Source organism: Girardinichthys multiradiatus, chromosome 13 (genome assembly GCF_021462225.1).
Source record: "Girardinichthys multiradiatus isolate DD_20200921_A chromosome 13, DD_fGirMul_XY1, whole genome shotgun sequence".
Classification (NCBI taxonomy): domain Eukaryota; kingdom Metazoa; phylum Chordata; class Actinopteri; order Cyprinodontiformes; family Goodeidae; genus Girardinichthys; species Girardinichthys multiradiatus.
In genome coordinates, this window is record NC_061806.1 from 15,608,744 (window position 1) to 15,629,527 (window position 20,784).

Here is a 20,784-nt window from a genome sequence, read left to right on the forward strand (position 1 = left end):
CAGTCTGCAGATGAAAATATTGCAGAATTATTTGCTCATCGTGAATCTTTTTTTTTTGTTTCCTTTTGCCTCTTGCCATGTTCTTGCTTGCTGCCTCTGGCCTGGTTTGGGCTCAGAAAACCCCACAGCAGATAAACACAAGCTTTAGCTGTGGTTCTGACATCAAAGGTGCTAGGAGAGAGCAGGGAACAGCAGAGAAACAGGACAGCAAACGCTGGCATCAGCGAGGAAGGGGTGGATGGGGTTGAGGGAAAAACATGAAATGAGGTTGAGCAAAGAGATGTAATAGATGAAGAGCTGCATAAACAACAGGGCAGCTGAAACTTGAGGAAATTATGTTCGATCATTATTAAAGATGCACCAATCACAATTTATTTGGGGTTTGACTTACCAATACCCATATTGGCTGATTTATCTTTAAGATCTATAATTTATAAAGATTAAAAGAGCAACATTCAAAAAATTGTTCCAGCCTTACTGTTTAAGTACCAATTAATTATTGTCTGTGAGAGAGCACCCTCTGTAAAACAATGTTTTACTGCTTGAAAACAGACAAAATAGTTATGGAGTTTTAATTTTTTTTATGGAGTTTTAACTTTTAAACTTCTTTATGCTGCATGTCATTTTATAACACAAATTAGCGCAGTTATTGGAGCTAGCAAAACCATCTGTGTGTGCATTCCCTAGAGCAAGGGTTCTCAAGCTTTATGTTCAAAGGTTTTAAACTGATTTCTGGGAAAGGCTCAAGGTCCGGAACAACTAGGGATGACGAAATCCCGTTTACTTACCTACAAGTAACACTAATGGCACTTTATCCCAATACCCTGTTTAGTTAAGTTAGTCTAAGCCTCTCTAATTTCTGTAAAATGTAGTGAGGACTCTAACTTTAAGAAATTTGAACTTAAGCTAACAAACATAATTATTTTTCATGTATTTTGAAATAAAAGTACCTTGATGTACACACAAGAATTAACAAAAAAAATAAACTGAACTAAAGTGTTGCAAGAAACTCTAACATCAAAATAAATATAATATAATAAAATTTTGAAATGGCAAGAAACAAGTTTGTGTGAAAAATTGCAATGTCTGCCTTCAGACATTGCAATGTGGCTCAGTAGGAAGAGTAGTCGTCTTGCAATCAGAAGGTTGTGGGTTTGATTCCAGCTTCCTCCTGCCATATGTCGATGTGCCCCTGGGCAAGGCACTTAACCTCAAGTTCTGCGTATTGGTGTATGAATGTGTGAGCGTTAGTGAGTGTGATTGGGTGAATGTGGCTCTAGTGTAAAGCACCTTGAGCGGTCTGTATGACTGGAAAAGCGCTATATAAGTTCAGTCCATTTACCATTTATAATAACAGTGTTATACTTCAGTTAGAGCACTAGAAGACAGCTGTCAGTCTAATGAAGAGCTGATCTTTGGCTGAGTGGGTCACAAATCAGACAGACTGAGATATAGCAGCAGATAGGATATGATGTCTTTTACTGATCTTTCACTGTGAACGTCAGTGTGAGATTTACATAATATGACACTTATCAAAAGCACAAATCGCCAAATGATGTATGATATATCACACGTTTTTATGTGTCAAACGGCTTTCTGTGCTTCTTCTGACTTGATCTTTAAACACCTCACTAATACTAAAAATAGCCAAACTAATCTTCATAATTCAGTAACAAAATCCACATCAAAGAGCACTGGTCACTTTAACCTTAGGTATGTTGTGTTCACTGACAGGAATACATCAGATTTTTAGGTTTTCAGTCAGCCAGTATGTGATCAGGGCTGATCAAGCTAATCTGTAGAGAACCAATTTCTCTGTGCATCTTTAAACTGTTTCTGCAGCTGCCAAATGATACTGTTATTTATCATAAAAAATTTGCAAAAAACATCATTAGCAAAAAACATTAGCAAAAACCATCAATGCAAATGTGAAAATACATTTGTTACTCAGTTTCCTTATTTTTGTTCGCACATAAGCATGACAAAATTGTGCTCCTCATTTGTCTATAACAGCCACCGCTGGAAGACTGATGGCAGACAGTGCCAGGGCCCTGTGATACACCATCACATCACTAGGCATGCTTGTTTACAGCTGTGTGTATACCGAGTGCCCATTAATCTGTAATGAATGTGTAGCTGGAGCACAGTGTCGTGAAATGCTTATCAGGCCAAGCAAATGTATTCAGTCTGCTCTATTCTCATGGCATATGCTGTGACTCTTATTATATCTTTGTAAATAAGATGTAAACCTTTTGAAGGGCAAAATAGCTTTAGCTTATTACTTTTGCTGACATACTGTAAAGCTCTTAGGATCACAACAGCAGTATGTCTAGAGGCAGAAATCAGAATGGAGAGATGTTACAAGCATCTCTGGATTGACCGACATAAAGTATAGTTCATTTTTTAAGTGTTTTGCTTATAGTACCCGATTTATTTTCTATATTTCAGAATTTTTCCGTTTTAATCTGACTTATAATTATTGTGTAGAGATGCAATCACTTCCAGACTGCACTGACTCTTAAAAATGTTACTTTCTCATTTTCTGAAGAAAATTAATTTGTACTAATTATTGTAAACTAACTTGCTGCATCTGAATGGCAATGTTTGCCACTCTGTTCTCTGTAATCTGTAACCATAAAATAAACTGGTAATATTGAAAAAGGAGGAAACAGAAACCCGTTTGTAGTTATGCTAATACGAGTGTTACCATCTGTGCAAAAATCTGTAACCTTCACAATAAAAATGACAACATTTTTCAATTGCATATCAGCTCAATAAAAAAATAATTTGGCCTTAACCAAGCTCTTAAGTTTTTTAAATGTCACCCATGGATACACTGTCATTGTTTATTAAAACTGAACCAAAAATGGAAAATCTGCATGTGGAAAACCTTACATAAAACTCTAGGCTACAAAGAGGAAATTATTTATTTTTACCATGATTGTTCATGGTAATATCATTGTTATAGTTGAGCCTCTGTGTTTGGATGATTTTCTAACCACAGTAAAACTGACCTATAAATTTTGTGACCTAAAAATACAAAAACTGCTTATTTTCTAAATATATTATATTAGTCTTCTTTTTAATGCCTTGGTGCTAAAAATTTATTTTAATTTAATTGTTATCTTCAGCTTTTTATGTAGATGCATCAGATTGTTTTTAAAACGAGCTCACTGGTAAGTTGGTTTGTATTGTAATGACAACCTAATGAACCTCTTCTACAAAACAGTCAGCTACAGAGGTCTGTAAATGAGCAAAAAGCAACACAAATCCAAAGTAAAACAGTAGATAACAATTAAATATGGCTCTGTGGAAGCATATTATATTAAAAACAGTTAATTAAGATCCACACAATGTTTGTATTTTTGGAGGAAAAGAAAGACAACAAAGTAATAATTTGGCAAATCAATTCGTTTCAATAATTCAGAATGTTGGGCTTTATATTTTGGTGACATTGTATGCACAGATGTGTATAAACGTGTATTCTTACCTTAAAGTCTAGCATTCAAATCTTGGCTGTGCTGGCGTTTCTTTGTGCAGTTTTTACTTTACTTGCATCTGGTTTTCTCCTGGTTCCATTATCATTGTACACAAACCAAAGACAAAGATGTGTTGGTAAAATAAAACTGTAAGAACATCATGGTGTTTGTGTGTCTCTATGACTGTTCATGCCTAAGGTGCTCAACTGGTCCTTTGTGATATTTGCTTATATTTTTACCCATCATATCTAATCTGAGGCTACTTGGCTAAAGCTTAAGTACATGCTGTATGTTATTCTTAAACAATAGTGCATTCTTATTTAAACTGTAATTTCCATGTGTATTTTGTGGGTACCATTTCTGTTTGGACCTGTTTTATTCAACCTTTTAAAATGGGAACAAGATACATAGATATTTTAATGACTATGAATAGTGTAGCTTCACACTGAAGGCATCAAAACTATGAATTAACACATGTGTAATTATATACTGAACAAAAAAGTGTGAAACAACTGAAAATATGTCTCATATTGTCTTATATTCTAGGTTCTTAAAAGTAGCCACCTTTTGCTTTGCCTTCACTCTGTGGTCCAGCTCACCCCAAACCATCTCAATTGGGTTCAGATCCGGTGACTGTGGAGGCCAGGTCATCTGGCGCAGCACCCCATCACTCTCCTTCTTGGTCAAATAGCCCTTACACAGCCTGGAGGTGTGTTCGGGGTCATTCTCATGTTGAAAAATAAATGATGATCCAACTAAACGCAAACTGGATGGAATAGCATGCCGCTGCAAGATGCTGTGGGAGCCATGCTGGTTCAGTATGCCTTCAATTTTGAATAAATCCCCAACAGTGTCACCAGCAAAGCACCATCACACCTCTTCCTCCCTGCTTCACGGTGGGAACCAGGCATGTAGAGTCCATCCGTTCACCTCTTCTGCGCCGCACAAAAACACGGTGGTTGTAACCAAAGATCTCAAACTTGGACTCATCAGACCAAAGCACAGATTTCCACTGGTCTAATGTCCATTCCTTGTGTTCTTTAGCCCAAACAAGTCTCTTCTGCTTGTTGCCTGTCCTCAGCAGTGGTTTCCTAGCAGCTATTTTACCATGAAGGCCTGATTCACACAGTCTCCTCTTAACAGTTGTTCTAGAGATGTGTCTGCTGCTAGAACTCTGTCTGGCATTGACCTGTTCTCTAATCTAAGCTGCTGTTAAGCTGCGATTTCTGAGGCTGGTGACTCAGATGAACTTATCGTCCGCAGCAGAGGTGACTCTTGGTCTTCCTTTCCTGGGGCGGTCCTCATGTGAGCCAGTTTCTTTGTAGCGCTTGATGGTTTTTGTGACTGTACTTGGGGACACTTTCAAAGTTTTCCCAATTGTTCAGACTGACTGACCTTCATTTCTTAAAGTAATGATGGCCACTCGTTTTTCTTTACTTAGCTAATTTTTTTCTTGCCATAAAACAAATCCTAGCAATTTATTCAGTAGGACTATCAGCTGTGTACTGTATCCATCTCCTGCACAACACAACTGATGGTACCAACCCCATTTATAAGGCTTGAAATCCCACTTATTAAACCTGACCGGGCACACCTGTGAAGTAAAAACCATTTCAGGTGACTACCTCTTGAAGCTCATCAACAGAATGCCAAGAGTGTGCGGAGCAATAATCAAAGCAAAAGGTGGCTACTTTGAAGAACCTAGAATATAAGACATATTTTCAGTTGTTTCACAATTTTTTGTTCAGTATATAATTCCACATGTGTTAATTCATAGTTTTAATGCCTTCAGTGTGAAGCTACAATATTCATAGTCATGAAAATGAAGGCAACTCTTTGAATGAGAAGGTGTGTCCAAATTCTTGGTCTGTACTGTATATACATATACGCACTTGCCGGCCACTTTATTAGGTACAGCTTGGTACCGGGTTGGACCCCCTTTTGCCTTCAGAACTGCCTTAATCCTTTGTGGCATAGATTCAACAAGGTACTGAAAACATTCCATATTTTGGTCCATATTGACATGATAGCATCACACAGATGCTGCAGATTTGTCGGCTGCACATCCATGATGCGAATCTCCCGTTCCACCACATCCCTAAAGGTGCTCTATTGTTTTGAGATCCGGTGACTGTGGAGGCCATTTGAGTACGGTGACCTCATTGTCATGTTCAAGGAAACCAGTCTGAGATGATTCGTGCTTTATGACATGGCGCGTTGTTCTGCTGGAAGTAACTGTGGTCATGAAGGGATGGACATGGTCAGCAACAATACTCAGGTAGGCTGTGGCATTGACACGATGCTCCATTGGTACTAAGGGGCCCAAAGTGTGCCAAGAAAATATCCCCCACACCATTACACCACCACCATGCTTTCATGTTGTTGACGCCAAATTCTGACCCTACAATCCGAATGTCGCAGCAGAAATCGAGACTCAATCAGAATAGGCAACGTTTTTCCAATCTGCTATTGTCCAATTTTGTTGAGCCTGTGCAAAATTTAGCCTCAGTTTCCTGTTCTTAGCTGACTGGAGTGGCACCCTGTGTGGTCTTCTGCTGCTGTAGCCCATCAGTTTCAAGGTTCAACGTGTTGTGCGTTCAGAGATGCTCTTCTGCATGCCTTGGTTGTAACGAGTGGTTATTTGAGTTACTGTTATCTTTCTATCAGCTTGAACCAGTCTGGCCATTCCCCTCTGACCTCTGGTATCAAAAAGTCATTTGCGCCCACAGAACTGCCGCTCACTGGATGTTTTCTCATTTTCGGACCATTCTCTGTAAACCCTAGAGATGGTAGTGCATGAAAATCCCAGCAGCTGTTTCTTAAATACTCAAGACCAGCCTGTCTGGCACCAACATCCATGCCACGTTCAAAGTCACTTAAATAACCTTTCTTCCCCATTCTGATGCTCGGTTTGAATTGCAGCAGATCTTCTTGACCATGTCTACATGCCTAAATGCATTGAGTTGCTGCCATGCAATTGGCTGATTAGAAATTTGCATTAATGAGCAGTTGGACAGGAGTACCTAATAAAGTGGCCAGTGAGTGTGTGTATATATATATATATATATATATATATATATATATATATATATATATATACATATATTTTTTGCTACTGTGTTAGTCAGTGTAAATAAAGTTACTTTTATTATTCTTACTTGCCTGAAGCAGTTTTCTGTCTGACAACCAGACTGATGTTCACAAAACTGACAAATTTGAGGCTGATTACAAAGAACTCAGAGTTGCTGAGGGTGGTTTTTGATAGATCACAAGACAAAAAAAAAAGAGATGACAAGAGCACACATAGGTGCACTTACAAACACACACAGAGGAGATAGTATTTGTGGTGGGGTTATATTTGGTTGTTCATGGGGAGGATATTTTAGTCAGGGCATTATTGTACCTGCAGTAAAGCCTGCAGCTCAGTTGTCATGTCTGATTAGATGTTCTAAATAAGATAAGAAAGTTGGACAGAATATGGACAGAATTAGCAAATTGCATATTGTCCATTCCTTTGTTGTTGTTGTTTCTTTGTTTTTATTTTAGCTTACATAAAACTCTCTGTGCATGCTGTCCTTGCACACATATTTTCAGCATAAATACAAGCAATTATTTCATTTTTAACCTGAGACTGGACATTGGAAAGTGTGAGATTTTCACGCTGTATTAACCAGGACTAAAAATACAACAGTGTCCTGGTGTTTACATACATTTAAAAATATAACATCATCCAATAGTTTTTTTTTTTTCATAGACAATCAACAATTATTTCTACTAATACAAAATTATTAAATTATAACTACTGTACTAGTTATAAAAAAAATGATCTATTACATTTTTTTTCAGTCACTGGATAAAAATCTAAATAACAAACACCCACTAAATTTACTGTAAATTGTTAAGTAACTATCATTATTGAGCAGAACATCTCAGCTTTTAGACGTTCTCTATAGAAAAACACAAGTCCAAGCTGATATTACCTGGTTAATTAGTCAGGCCATTTGCTTAGATACTGAGCTTGTAGTCCGCTGGTTAGCAGACTTGTTGCTAGTTAATAGTTAAAACAGTTATCTTAATAAAAGTTTCGGGGGTGCTCGACAAGTTTCCACACTATGATTGTTTTCATGAACTGAAATTATTCCAAACAGCCAATACTGTCTTTTCGTAAGAGAGAATAAACAGTTGTGTTTGTGTCTTACAGAAAAAACATGTTTTCAAATTTAACAAATAAAGAACAAATTGACATGTGCATGAAAGAAACCTTTCCAGGGAGGTTCAGAAATTTGGACAACATACTTTATTGTCATTTACTTCTTATATTAAAAAAGTTTGTTATTATGCTAAATATTACTAGGACAAGTCTTTACCTCAGGGCTTTGTCCCTCTTAAGAGCATAGTAACTTCACCCTCAGTAACTCTCTTGCCTCAGGTTCAGCATCAGTCTCACTGATGCTGATTGACAACTAACACAAGTTCTCTGTCAAAGCCACTGTAATCACATCCACCCTGGTAAAGTTGAGACATACACAGTCTTTGATGCCCTGACAGCATCAGACTGTTAACTGTATTTGACCTTTATTTTTTTTACCATAATGTAGTTAAATATAGCAGAGCCAAAACATAGTTTGCACTATGCGCTAGACCTGAATTTGTTGTAGTACATTACTATGAGTAAATCTGCCTAATCTCTGTCCTGTAGCAAATTCTCACAGATGTGATTTTAAGTATATTTCTATTAGCATACTGTCATACTAAAATGCACCTGCTTTAACTAATTTGTTTTTGGGATGTGTTAAATTTTTCACAAAGTTTCTCAACCTTTTTGCTTGAAAAATGATGTCTGTGAAAAATCTCATGTGTGTGTTTGACACTTGAGTTTGGAGTAATATAACTGTATATATTAAACTTAATCAAATCTCAAACTCAATCTAATCTCCACTTTGCAAGACATTTTACTTGTAAATAGTGCAGAAAGCAGCTTTTGCGTGACTCATAATATGAGCTAAAAGAAATATGTCTAAACTTGCTTGACTCTTACAATGGCACTATGCATTGTTGGTTGCCTCTATTTCTAATGAACCCTGTTTTGCCTTTTTTCAGCCTGTTTAACTTGGCACAATTCAGCTTTAGTGCCTGTCAAAGTGACTCCATTTGCACATCCACCCCCACAACCTATTTGATTTCTCTTAAGAGCCTACTGCTTGGGGCTCAGTATTAATGGGAAAGAAATTAACAGCAGTGCTGCTTTTGTGCTCCCATTAGACGACTCCTTTCCCAATTATCTGAAGTTACTGCTGTCAATCCCATGATGGTTCTTTACCAATTAAATGTTGATGACATAAATTTCAGTTTCTGTCCATTTTGAGTAAAGCTCTTTTAGGAAGACATGGAGTTTTGATGAAAATTCAGAATGAAAGACTCACCTTCACCACCTGCTCCTTCCAATGACTCTTCCGTGCATCTCCCAGCCTTCCAATCAGCATCCTGTCCACATGACTCTTCATCCTATCACCTTCCGACGCCTCGCTTTTAAACGACCTTTAGCCACGTACATCCTTGCTTGTCAGCTGAGCTCATCCCTCTTCCACCCCGCCTCCTACATATTCCTTCCCATCTCCTTCCAGCTTCCTCGCTCCCTGGCCGCCAATCCACCACCAGGGTCGAATCAGGGGGAGACATCTCTAAATCTAAACCTTATAAATGTACATCTTAGCTCATGATATTCTCAGCATTCATGTCTTCCTCCCAGGTCAGAGCGCCAAAGAAATAACCATGTAATCACACATCATTAAAACTTTTCTAATTGCCATCCCTTTTCCTTGTGAGTCTTTTCAGATAGAAATAAAAGTTTGTCAATTTAGATGAGCACTGTCAATTTTCAAAGCTTGTTAAAACATAGAACAAGATAAGAAATTAATGTCAAGTGACATTGTGTGCATGTGGTGGACAGCTGTCATTGTGCTAGTGCAAGCTTTTTCAGCTGTACACATAAATGAATGTAAATGTTTGTAACATAAGCTGTGTGAATGCATAAGTAATTCACTTGGGTGATGTGTCTTTGCACAGAAATGCAATAAAAACTGCATTGGGTTGCTTGAAATTGCAGACTTGATAAAGCTGCCAGTCAGTGGGATTTGTCAGCGTTGGCATCACTGGTGCATTTATGTTAAAAAAATCACACAACATTGAACAACTCTATACATTCAGTGAAGTGATAACAGCTGCTTCTCAAACCGAAGCATTAATGTTTCACTTTTAACACATTTTACCCATTTTTCTTTTTGTAATCTTGGATAACAGGGTTATTATTTTCACGGAGTTCGCCTTGCTGAAGAGATTGTTTCTCTGTGAGTGTTTCTGAAAGTGTTTGCATGTCTCAGGCTCTTGGAAGCTTGCAAAAATTGAGGCTCATGATCATCATGTTTATGTCAATGAATTGATTAATTCCCTTTTCAGTTTATGACTCAAAGGTATTTATCTAAATTGAAATGTTTACACTAATTTGGGTGTGTTATAAATTCTACCTCCTTTCAGTTGTTGGATGGACACGGAGTCAATGTGTGACGAGACAAAATGTGACGATTGTGACATGTCTGTTTCTACTTGAATTACCAGACTTTGCCTCTGAATTTTACATTTTAGGAGAACAGGAAATGATTTGATTTTATCATCATTCTAAACTCGCTCTCTGGTTTATGTCTGCAAAATGGCCTACATTATACATTACTGACATAATCTCCAGGGCTTTGCAGTCCAGGCAATGACCACCCAACTTAATGACATGGGCTATTAAGGCTTCATTAATCCAAAGTGAGGGAATGAGGATGGAAATAAAGTCTGCCTACATATTTCAACCAATGCGGTGCTTGTTCTATCTGTCTTTTATACATGTAATATGCTTACACATGGCATTGTGGTGTAATCGTGTAACAGTAAGTATTCCGTCACGAGTTCTGCCACGTGCACATTTTTGTATGATTGGTTTTAGTTTAAAACAGAAGGTACACTTTGGAATTGCAGGAATCAAGTTGCAAATACTTGACTGTGAAATAGATAGAGCAAGTATGTTTTCAAGTACAATACAACAACCGGGAAACATAAGTGCTATAAGCAGGCACGCACACGCACACACACACACACACACCCCAGAGATGGTCAACTCGAGTCGCGTTTAATTCGCAAAAAAAAAAAAAAGACTTCAGGCTCGACTTAGACTTGGGCCCACAAACCTGAAATTTGGGTTGGATTCACCGAGTCTTAGGAATAGTTTTTTATCTCGTGATAAAGACTGAATGAAAGCTGGTATGGAAGCAAGGGACTGCAGCTGCAGCCGATGTTAAAGTTTTATTTCTCCAACTTAAAATATATATAAAAAAGCACTTCCTGTTCTGTTTAAAATATAAAAATTCATTTCTGTACTACATCTTGCCTCGTTCATGATGTTACAGGTCCTTCTCAAAATATTAGCATATTGTGATAAAGTTCATTATTTTCCATAATGTAATGATGAAAATTTAACATTCATATATTTTAGATTCATTGCACACTAACTGAAATATTTCAGGTCTTTTATTGTCTTAATATGGATTATTTTGGCATACAGCTCATGAAAAACCCAAAATTCCTATCTCACAAAATTAGCATATTTCATCCAACCAATAAAAGAAAAGTGTTTTTAATACAAAAAACGTCAACCTTCAAATAATCATGTACAGTTATGCACTCAATACTTGGTCGGGAATCCTTTTGCAGAAATGACTGCTTCAATGCGGCGTGGCATGGAGGCAATCAGCCTGTGGCACTGCTGAGGTCTTATGGAGGCCCAGGATGCTTCGATAGCGGCCTTTAGCTCATCCAGAGTGTTGGGTCTTGAGTCTCTCAATGTTCTCTTCACAATATCCCACAGATTCTCTATGAGGTTCAGGTCAGGAGAGTTGGCAGGCCAATTGAGCACAGTGATACCATGGTCAGTAAACCATTTACCAGTGGTTTTGGCACTGTGAGCAGGTGCCAGGTCGTGCTGAAAAATGAAATCTTCATCTCCATAAAGCTTTTCAGCAGATGGAAGCATGAAGTGCTCCAAAATCTCCTGATAGCTAGCTGCATTGACCCTGCCCTTGATAAAACACAGTGGACCAACACCAGCAGCTGACACGGCACCCCAGACCATCACTGACTGTGGGTACTTGACACTGGACTTCTGGCATTTTGGCATTTCCTTCTCCCCAGTCTTCCTCCAGACTCTGGCACCTTGATTTCTGAATGACATGCAGAATTTGCTTTCATCCGAAAAAAGTACTTTGGACCACTGAGCAACAGTCCAGTGCTGCTTCTCTGTAGCCCAGGTCAGGCGCTTCTGCCGCTGTTTCTGGTTCAAAAGTGGCTTGACCTGGGGAATGCGGCACCTGTAGCCCATTTCCTGCACACGCCTGTGCACGGTGGCTCTGGATGTTTCTACTCCAGACTCAGTCCACTGCTTCCGCAGGTCCCCCAAGGTCTGGAATCGGCCCTTCTCCACAATCTTCCTCAGGGTCCGGTCACCTCTTCTCGTTGTGCAGCGTTTTCTGCCACACTTTTTCCTTCCCACAGACTTCCCACTGAGGTGCCTTGATACAGCACCCTGGGAACAGCCTATTCGTTCAGAAATTTCTTTCTGTGTCTTACTCTCTTGCTTGAGGGTGTCAATAGTGGCCTTCTGGACAGCAGTCAGGTCGGCAGTCTTACCCATGATTGGGGTTTTGAGTGATGAACCAGGCTGGGAGTTTTAAAGGCCTCAGGAATCTTTTGCAGGTGTTTAGAGTTAACTCGTTGATTCAGATGATTAGGTTCATAGCTCGTTTAGAGACCCTTTTAATGATATGCTAATTTTGTGAGATAGGAATTTTGGGTTTTCATGAGCTGTATGCCAAAATCATCCGTATTAAGACAATAAAAGACCTGAAATATTTCAGTTAGTGTGCAATGAATCTAAAATATATGAATGTTAAATTTTCATCATGACATTATGGAAAATAATGAACTTTATCACAATATGCTAATATTTTGAGAAGGACCTGTATAATTTGTACTTTAAATTTGAACAACTTTATTATTCAGAATTAAGAACAAAGGTTTTAAATGTAGATTTAGAACATGTTTTTTTTACCAATATTATAAAACATTGTCCAGCTTAGACTAAGGAGAAGAAAACCCTCCAAACCCTGTTTAGTGGAACATATAATGAGGCAGTGCACAATATCAAGAAAGGGATAAACAGATGCCAACTCAGTCATTGCAAAGACACACAGTAATTTTGTTTGATTCATTCAGAAATTCAACATTAACAAGTTTTAATCTATCACTATTATTTTCCTTGGATCATAAATACCTATTGATATTTCTAAATGAATTGTTTCCCCTCATCTTGAGGAAAAACACTTAAAGGACACATGCTTTTTATTTGTTTCTTTCAACACCAGCAATATTACAATTGATCGCTTTAATCAATTCATATAAATTAAGCATAGATAAACAGTTTTCAGAAAAAGCACTTTAACAAATATTAAAACACTTATCAATTATTTACAAAGTGTGCCATTCTTGTTGTTGCAGTGCATCTTTCTTGGCTTCTGGAGGAACATGTCCAAAGCTTCTGTATATGAAAACTGGGAGATATCTAGTTCATTTATTAAAAAGCACATGTAGGGTGCAAGATCTTCTCTGTCGAGCCTGTTGCGGATGTTTGTCTTGATCTGCAAATACATTAAATGTTAGGCTTTAAAAGTGGTAGCTAATTATTTCAAATAATAGTAGCTTAAAACAGAAAATGCCATTGTGAAAAGTATTAATTACCCTGTTCATAGTGGAAAAGTCCCTCTCACAGGTCTTACTTGCTAATTGGCACTATAAGGGCAATAGAAGCCAGCAGTTTGAGAATTGGATGTAGTGAACCAAACTCCTCAGATATTGAGGCCAGGTAAGAAAATATAACCAGTTGTGTCTTGTTCTGAAAAGATTAAACATTATATAATTAAGTATAATAAAGACAGTAAATCTTCATATGATCATGTGAAAATGTCACATTGTGAAGTTACATTGAGTGGACCAGATATTTCCATCTTTATCTTTGTCTGTTTCTCTTTATCTTTATCCATTGACCCTTTTCCACTGTTTCTACAAGTGTAGAGTGTAGAGCACTGTGCTGCTATTAATGTTACTGTGTTACATTGTCACATTAAAGTAATGTGCGGGAAATAATAAAAAAATAAATAAAAAACAAAAACATAAATAAGCTAAATACTAATAATCTTTGTATTAATGTATATGCAAGAATGTCTTATATATGTTTTTATGTCTAAAATGATCTGAGATAATTATCTGGACCACAGCCCAGCCAGAACTTATAAAATAAGTCTCAGGGGTTCGTCTGATTATGGGCAGCTGCTAAATAAATGTCCGCAACAAACACGTTGTTTCATGGTGGTTTTGTTTTGTGTATTGTGGAGGAAATGTTTGTGCGTCTGAACAGCTGATTTTATGTGTGATCAGCTGGTTCAGAAAGGTGATTTGTCCTTTTTCTTTTCTGTCAGCCTTCAGGCATGGTTTATGACCCATAAATGGTAAAATTACATGTTTGACCTGCTCCGGCCACTGTGGTCCTTAATATTAGTGTAGTTGCTCTTTTGCCTGCACTGTCTCACCGAAAACCTTCTCATTTCTCATCCTCCTACGGCCAATCAGTGAAAAGCAGTCTGGTCACGTCACATGTAGTCCCTACTCAGCCCCAGTCATACCTGCTCAGGAGCAGGGACCAAAATAGTAGGTACTGGTACGGAAAAACAAATGTAATGGAAACGCTCGCAAAGGTGGTTAGGGCATCTTGTCCTGCTCAGTTTGTGTCAATTGGCAAGAGTATGTATTTACCTGTGTCGGAGCAGAACTCTGCTGTAAGTGATTTAATGATTAAAATATAGCTGTTAATAAATATTAAAAGATTTAATGATCGTTGTTAAAATGTATTGTAGTAATTTAGACCTAGGGGCAAACAGTACAGGTTTGGATTTCTAACTTACAGTGATGCAGGGTTAGAGTTGCATTAGATGTCGTAGCTATATTGCGAAAATGTTTATTTCAATTGTAAGACTTATTTGACTCTGCATTGCAAGAAAAAGACTTGAGACTTGATTTGGAAAAAATGACTTGTCTGAAAATCTCTGACACACACATGTACACTACTTTTCACATATTCATTTGTAAAACAAATTCCACAAAACCCTCATCTTCATCAATCATTTTCCCCAGAATTATATGCTAAATTAAAATATGTATGTTTTTTGGTTGTAACCTGAATGTTAAAAAGGTTTAAGGTGCTTGAATAATTTTCTTTTGGTTTATTTTGTTCCATAGTATTAAAACTGCATTCAGCTACCACATCTTCCTGTAAAATCCTTTCATGACTGTTTATCATGTTTGGGGATTTTCCTGCATGGAGTTTGCATGTTCTCCCCGTGCATGCGTGGGTTCTCACCGGGTACTCCGGCTTCCTCCCATAGTCCAAAAACATGGTTGTTAGGTTAACTGGTAACTCTGAATTGCCCTTAGATGTATGAATGAGTGTGTGCGTGGTTGTTTGTGTGTTGCCCTGCAATGGACTGGCGATCTGTCCAGGGTGTACCCTGCCTCTCGCCCATAGACTGCTGGAGATAGGCACCAGCTCCCCCGCGACCCACTATGGAATAAGCGGTAGAAAATGACTGACTGACTGACTGACTGACTGAGTTTGCATGTTCACCCTGTGCATGCGTGGGTTCTCTCCACATTGGTTAATTGGTCTCTCTTGCCTTTAGGTGTGAATGAGTGTGTGCATGGTTGTTTGTTCTGTGTGTCTGTGTTGCCATGCAATGGACTGCTGACCGGTCCAGGGTGTACCCTGCCCATAGACTGCTGGAGATAGGCACCAGCTTCCCCGCAACCCACTATGGAAGAAGCAGTAGAAAATGACTGACTGACTGACTGACTGACTGAGCTGCATGTTACCGACCTTATGTGTAGTCCCCATTGTAAGCTGAATAATTGCACTTTATATAAGAAAATGCCAGTATAAGTTTAAATTAAAGGCAAAACTTCAATCTTTTTTAAATCAATACAAGTTTGACAAGTGTGCAGTTTTACTCAGCTGAACTGCGGTTGCACTATACTGAAAAAAAACTGTTGTTTGTATTGAGAATAGCAAAGAAAGATGCTAATGTAAACAAGACAGTGACGGGTCCCAGGAAATATTGCCGAGAGGCACGGAGCTTTCTTCTGTGTTCTGGCAGAGACGTGAAACTTGTAAAAAAGCTACATTTAATTACAAGGTAACAACAAGGCATCTGCAATAGAAATCAACAAGAACTTGTTAAAGGTTGTTGTATAATTCTATTTTTTAATTGTATCTGTTATTTTTTTTAAGACAAGACAAACTAAGATTGTTATGTTTTTTTTGTATGTTTACATCATCGTAAAACATCTTTAAAATCCTATATAACCTCACACTACCTGGGAGCACATGCAAACTCCAGTGTTTCATACATGCACATATTTCTGTTGAGCTCCTAGGTAGCTCACTAATGGTTGCTTTTTATTGTTACCTGTGAAAGCAAAATGATGGATGCCTCACAGCTCAGGTGACAGGTGGGGTGAAGGGTCGGTGCTGACTCAGGAAGAAGCCGATTGAGTCCTTTTAATTAGATGGTGGTTTATCACAAATCTATCATAGTTATGTGAGATGTATAAATGAAAGCTCATCTCTTCTACCTTGAGGTGTTTTCCATCCTTGCTGCTGCCACTTTAGTTGATTGATAATGTTAATATTTACCTGCAGTATCCTCTCAACGGTGCACAGGGTTATAAAGCAGACTAAAGCAGAAACACAGAAAATAGGTTAATACTGGTTTAAAGCTGAATAAAATATATGGCAATAAAAAACTATGTGTGTGTGCTATCTTGGTTAAATGGTTTTAGACTGGAAGACCAATAAAAGCTAATGGGAAAGGACATCAAGCTGTATCAGCGAGACTGAATAACTCCACTTTGCGTTGTCTAATGGAAGAGAACTTGGCCCACTTCCACTTTGCTCAGATAACTTTGAGGCTTAATTCTGCCTGCCCTGTATGGTAGGCTATGTACTGTTAGACATGTGAATCAAGATCAAACAATGTTTTAACAGTTTAAGATAAAACACTTCTACCAACCCAGACATTGGTAATGTGAAATGAGAGGATTTAAATTTGAAATAAAATTTAATGTGATTGAATGCCATGTTACACTTTAACTGCATTAGTGCAGGAATTGGGGTGCTGCTGGGGCTACACTCCATGCTTGTAATGGTTGACAGATATACCATCTTAACTAGACAAAAAATACATTCTACAAAGAATAAACTATAGCAAAGAAGATACATTTTTCTTTATGCAAGATGCTGTGCTGTAGAGGACAGAAATACTAAGATCACTTTCATGTTAAAGGTAACATTAGCATTGCAGCCTTGCTGGACTTTGTGGGCTAGCTCCTAAAAACTCACATGAGCTGTTATTCAAAACAAGGGAATAACTTGTGTGTTTTGTTTGCCTTTTTTTCAACTGAGATTTATTTCCCATTTTGTAGCTATTAGGTACATAATTATAGTACAGTGTGTTTTATTTTGTGCAATTGATGATGTTACATTAAAATTGCTTATTAGAGATGGATCAATCAACTAGCAAATCAGAACATTTTCATTTGATTAACTCAAATAGTGTAAAAAAATTTCTTATTAGCTGCATGAAACTAATAATTCCCCAAATTTTCAGTCTATTAATGCATTGACCAATGGAATGTATTTTTGAACTTTTGAGTTTAATAATAAAACAAAAGTCAACTAAACATTAGGTACAAATTACGACATAAATGTGGACAGTGTACCTCATTTAACAAAGGTATATGAAACCTTTCTCTTTTATGGGCTAAGAAAATCATCAAAATCATATTTTGCAGATCTGGTCAACCTGATCTTTAAATACTAACCATCACAACTAAAGTTCCTTCAACAATGAGTAATTTTAACAAAACAGAAGATGGCCAAGTCCATGCAATTTCACTTGCAGGTGATGACATGTTTGTGCACAGCAACTGATTGTCCACAGTCATTTAGAAAATTGTTGTTTCAGTGCACCCATTAAACTGAAAATGCAGACTTTGTTTATTAGTTATTTCACTTTATTCTTATGTTAAAATTGGGACTACAAGATATAAGAAATATATGCAATCGTGATACAATTATTGGACACTGCAAATATTTCCATCGCAATTAAATGTTTTCTTACTCCTCACCTTTTTTCATCATCACGATATCTAATGCCTCTCTCCATGAGATTTAGCATCTTAGTCATAAAAATCTATATCAGATTGAGGATCAAAGGGCAGTTAATGTCCATCCTATTAGCCACTTCACTATTTGTATGCACCACATAAATTCATGGAACTTGAATAATAACAGTCTACTAATAGCATCCAAGCACACTGATGTTGCGATGATGATTCAGACTTGGTACTGTATGACTCTAGTGTGTGTATGATTATGTTTTTTAGGTTTGAATCTCATTATTTTTAAGTGGTGACATGTTGCTCTAGAGTTCTTGCATTTTCTGTCAGCATGAAACTATGTGACCAAGGAGTGAATTTAATCTGGTATGCATTCCTGGAAGGATTGGCAACTTTCTTGACAGTTTTTACCAGTGTATAATCACACTCATTGTAGAATGACAGCGGCCAAATTGTTTTGAAATTGCATTGCAATGCTTTGTGGAATGATGGGCAGCACCAATTGCTTCCCTAAGATTTTCTCCCTGGAACAGTGTCACACAAACCTGAAGGCGTTATGAAATGGAGTTTCGACGAACATTCAAGCTGAAAGACTCACCTCTACCCCCTAGGCCATCCTATGACTCCACCGTGCGTCTCTCCTCCATCCAATCAGCGTCAGATCTGCATGTGTCTTCAATCAATCATCCTCCGAGGCTTCGCTTTTATTGATTCCCAGCTCTTCAGCTGAGCTTCGACCCCCCCCCCCCTTCCATACTCCTCCCAGCTCCCTCACCTTCTCAGGCCTTCACTCCACCACCAGTATAGTAAATGTTGTCACATATAGTTTTCATATATATATAACGATCTCTGTTTCAAATAGTCTATAAGTGAAAAAAATATATAACGATCTCTGTTTCAAATAGTCTATAAGTGAAAAAAATATATACAATTTTAGTGTTTTGACAAATAAAAAAATAAAAAGATCTCAAACTGTGTTTTAAATAATCTATTCTCAATGTAGGGCTGTCCAGCTCAGATTTGACCAATTAGATTTTACCAATAGAGGTTTAAAGGCAGACTGATTAAAAAAAAAAAAGGTGAAAAAGCCCTTTAGTTTAGCACCTAAGTGAAACTCTACGGCAGATACTTACTTTAGCATTTAGCAGCTAGTGGTAAGCCTGTTATATTTTCAGTGCTTACAACCAGCCACAATGACAAGGAAGTCTTATTAGTCGACTGTACCATCACAACAGGGTCAATAACATTTTTGTTGAGTATGAATTCTTGGACAATCATCAACTTATAGCTTTTGAGATTGTTTTATTTTGGCCACATTTTTTACAAGCATACAATTGATCAATTGAACTTGGATCTTTTTGTTTTAGACAAATAATTGAAAGCATTACTAAATACCAAGTGTTACATACCCTAAAAAAACCGCGGAGAACTGTACTGACAGAGAGGGAAGGATTACAAGGAGGTTTAGTAATAGAGTGTGATGAAAGCCTAATCTCTTTAAAAAAAGATGCGGAATCAAATGTGATTGTGGACACTTCCACTGAATAAAACCCTTCTTTAACAAATTAGAAGAAATATTTGATGAGCTCACAGTAGAATTGCTATGTTGGAGACTTTCTCACTAATTGGAAAGACAGTGAGAACAATGCAGAAGGAGAAGCAGTCAAAACAGATGATGTGGCTTAATTGTGGCAGTTGTTGGTGCATGAATGAGTCACTCCACTTTTTTCTCACAGCTACTTATGTGTTGTGTATTCTTCAAGGACTTACCACTGTAAAACAACTTTTCTCCTTTATCAATCCTTTGTGAGGACTCCTCAGGGTTGTTGCTAAGATTTACTTTAGTCTATTTGGAGATAGTGGAAACTATGGAAATAGGGTCTTCAAAAAATGCTCTACCTTTGTAAAACACAAAAAAAAACGAGATGTGCATTTTACCATAGATAGAAAATTAGTAAATGAAAATCTGAATCCACAAAGCAGTTTGGCCCAGTTTGCACAACTCCAAACCAACCAAGACAAAGACATCTACCTAAAGCCCAAGAGGCCCATGTTAACTGTAGAGATCCACATCTCAGGTGGGGTGAGTGTCGAAAAGAAAGCCACCGTTGAAAGATCCTCTAGTCAGACGAGGCCAGAGGTTTGGTGGAAAGCGAACAATGCGTGTCACCCTAAACGCATCATGCCCACAGTAAAACATGTTTGGCATAGCATAATGCTGTGCCATTTTCAGCAGGGAATGGAAAGCTGGTTAGAGCCATCAGAAAGATAGGTCAAGCCAAATACTAGACAGTCCTGAAAGAAACATTGTTAGAAACTGGTGTGTTAGGTTCACTTTTCTGAAGGTATATCTAACTAAATTCAGTTGAACATGTTGTGATTATGAATATTTTATTTAACATTACTTTATTATTAAATACAAATTCAGTCTGTTAACACACACATTGAATTCACACAATTTCTTAAAATACACAAATTTACTAACAAAAGTAAATCAACTCAAAGTCAAACATATATCAACAAACTCTTTACTATGCTAAAACAACCCAAATAAACTATCAAGCAAAATGAAAGAAGACTAATTGCCTATGTACAATATAAACAAGTGAATCAAAGATGGTTGACAACCATGACCGAAAGAGTGATGCAATATTACCATGCAATGTTTATGTTTGAGAACCAATAATTATCTTGAAGAATCTGGAAATGAAGTTAAGTCTGTCATTGTTTTTGTAATAGATCTGATCCACATACAGAAGAACACTGAAGGACAACTGAATCAGTGAAAGGTGTTTTATTTACAAAAAGGGAGACTCGAACGTTAATGGTAGAATCGCCAACTGTATGGAAAGAGGGGGAAGAGAACTGGTGTAAACGATAACTATTATGTTGCGGAATTAAGGAAAAGTAACTATGATAAACAGTTAAACGGCTTACTAAGTAAGTGAAGTCAGGTCACCAGGGGTAGAGGGATTCGGGGTCCAGG

General features: G+C 37.6%; 1 protein-coding gene across 1 annotated transcript in view; it reads left to right on the forward strand.

The window, feature by feature from the left end:
- Positions 1-20,784, forward strand: part of csmd2 (CUB and Sushi multiple domains 2) — a 358,433-nt gene that overhangs the window by 141,820 nt on the left and 195,829 nt on the right. The window lies entirely within an intron of this gene.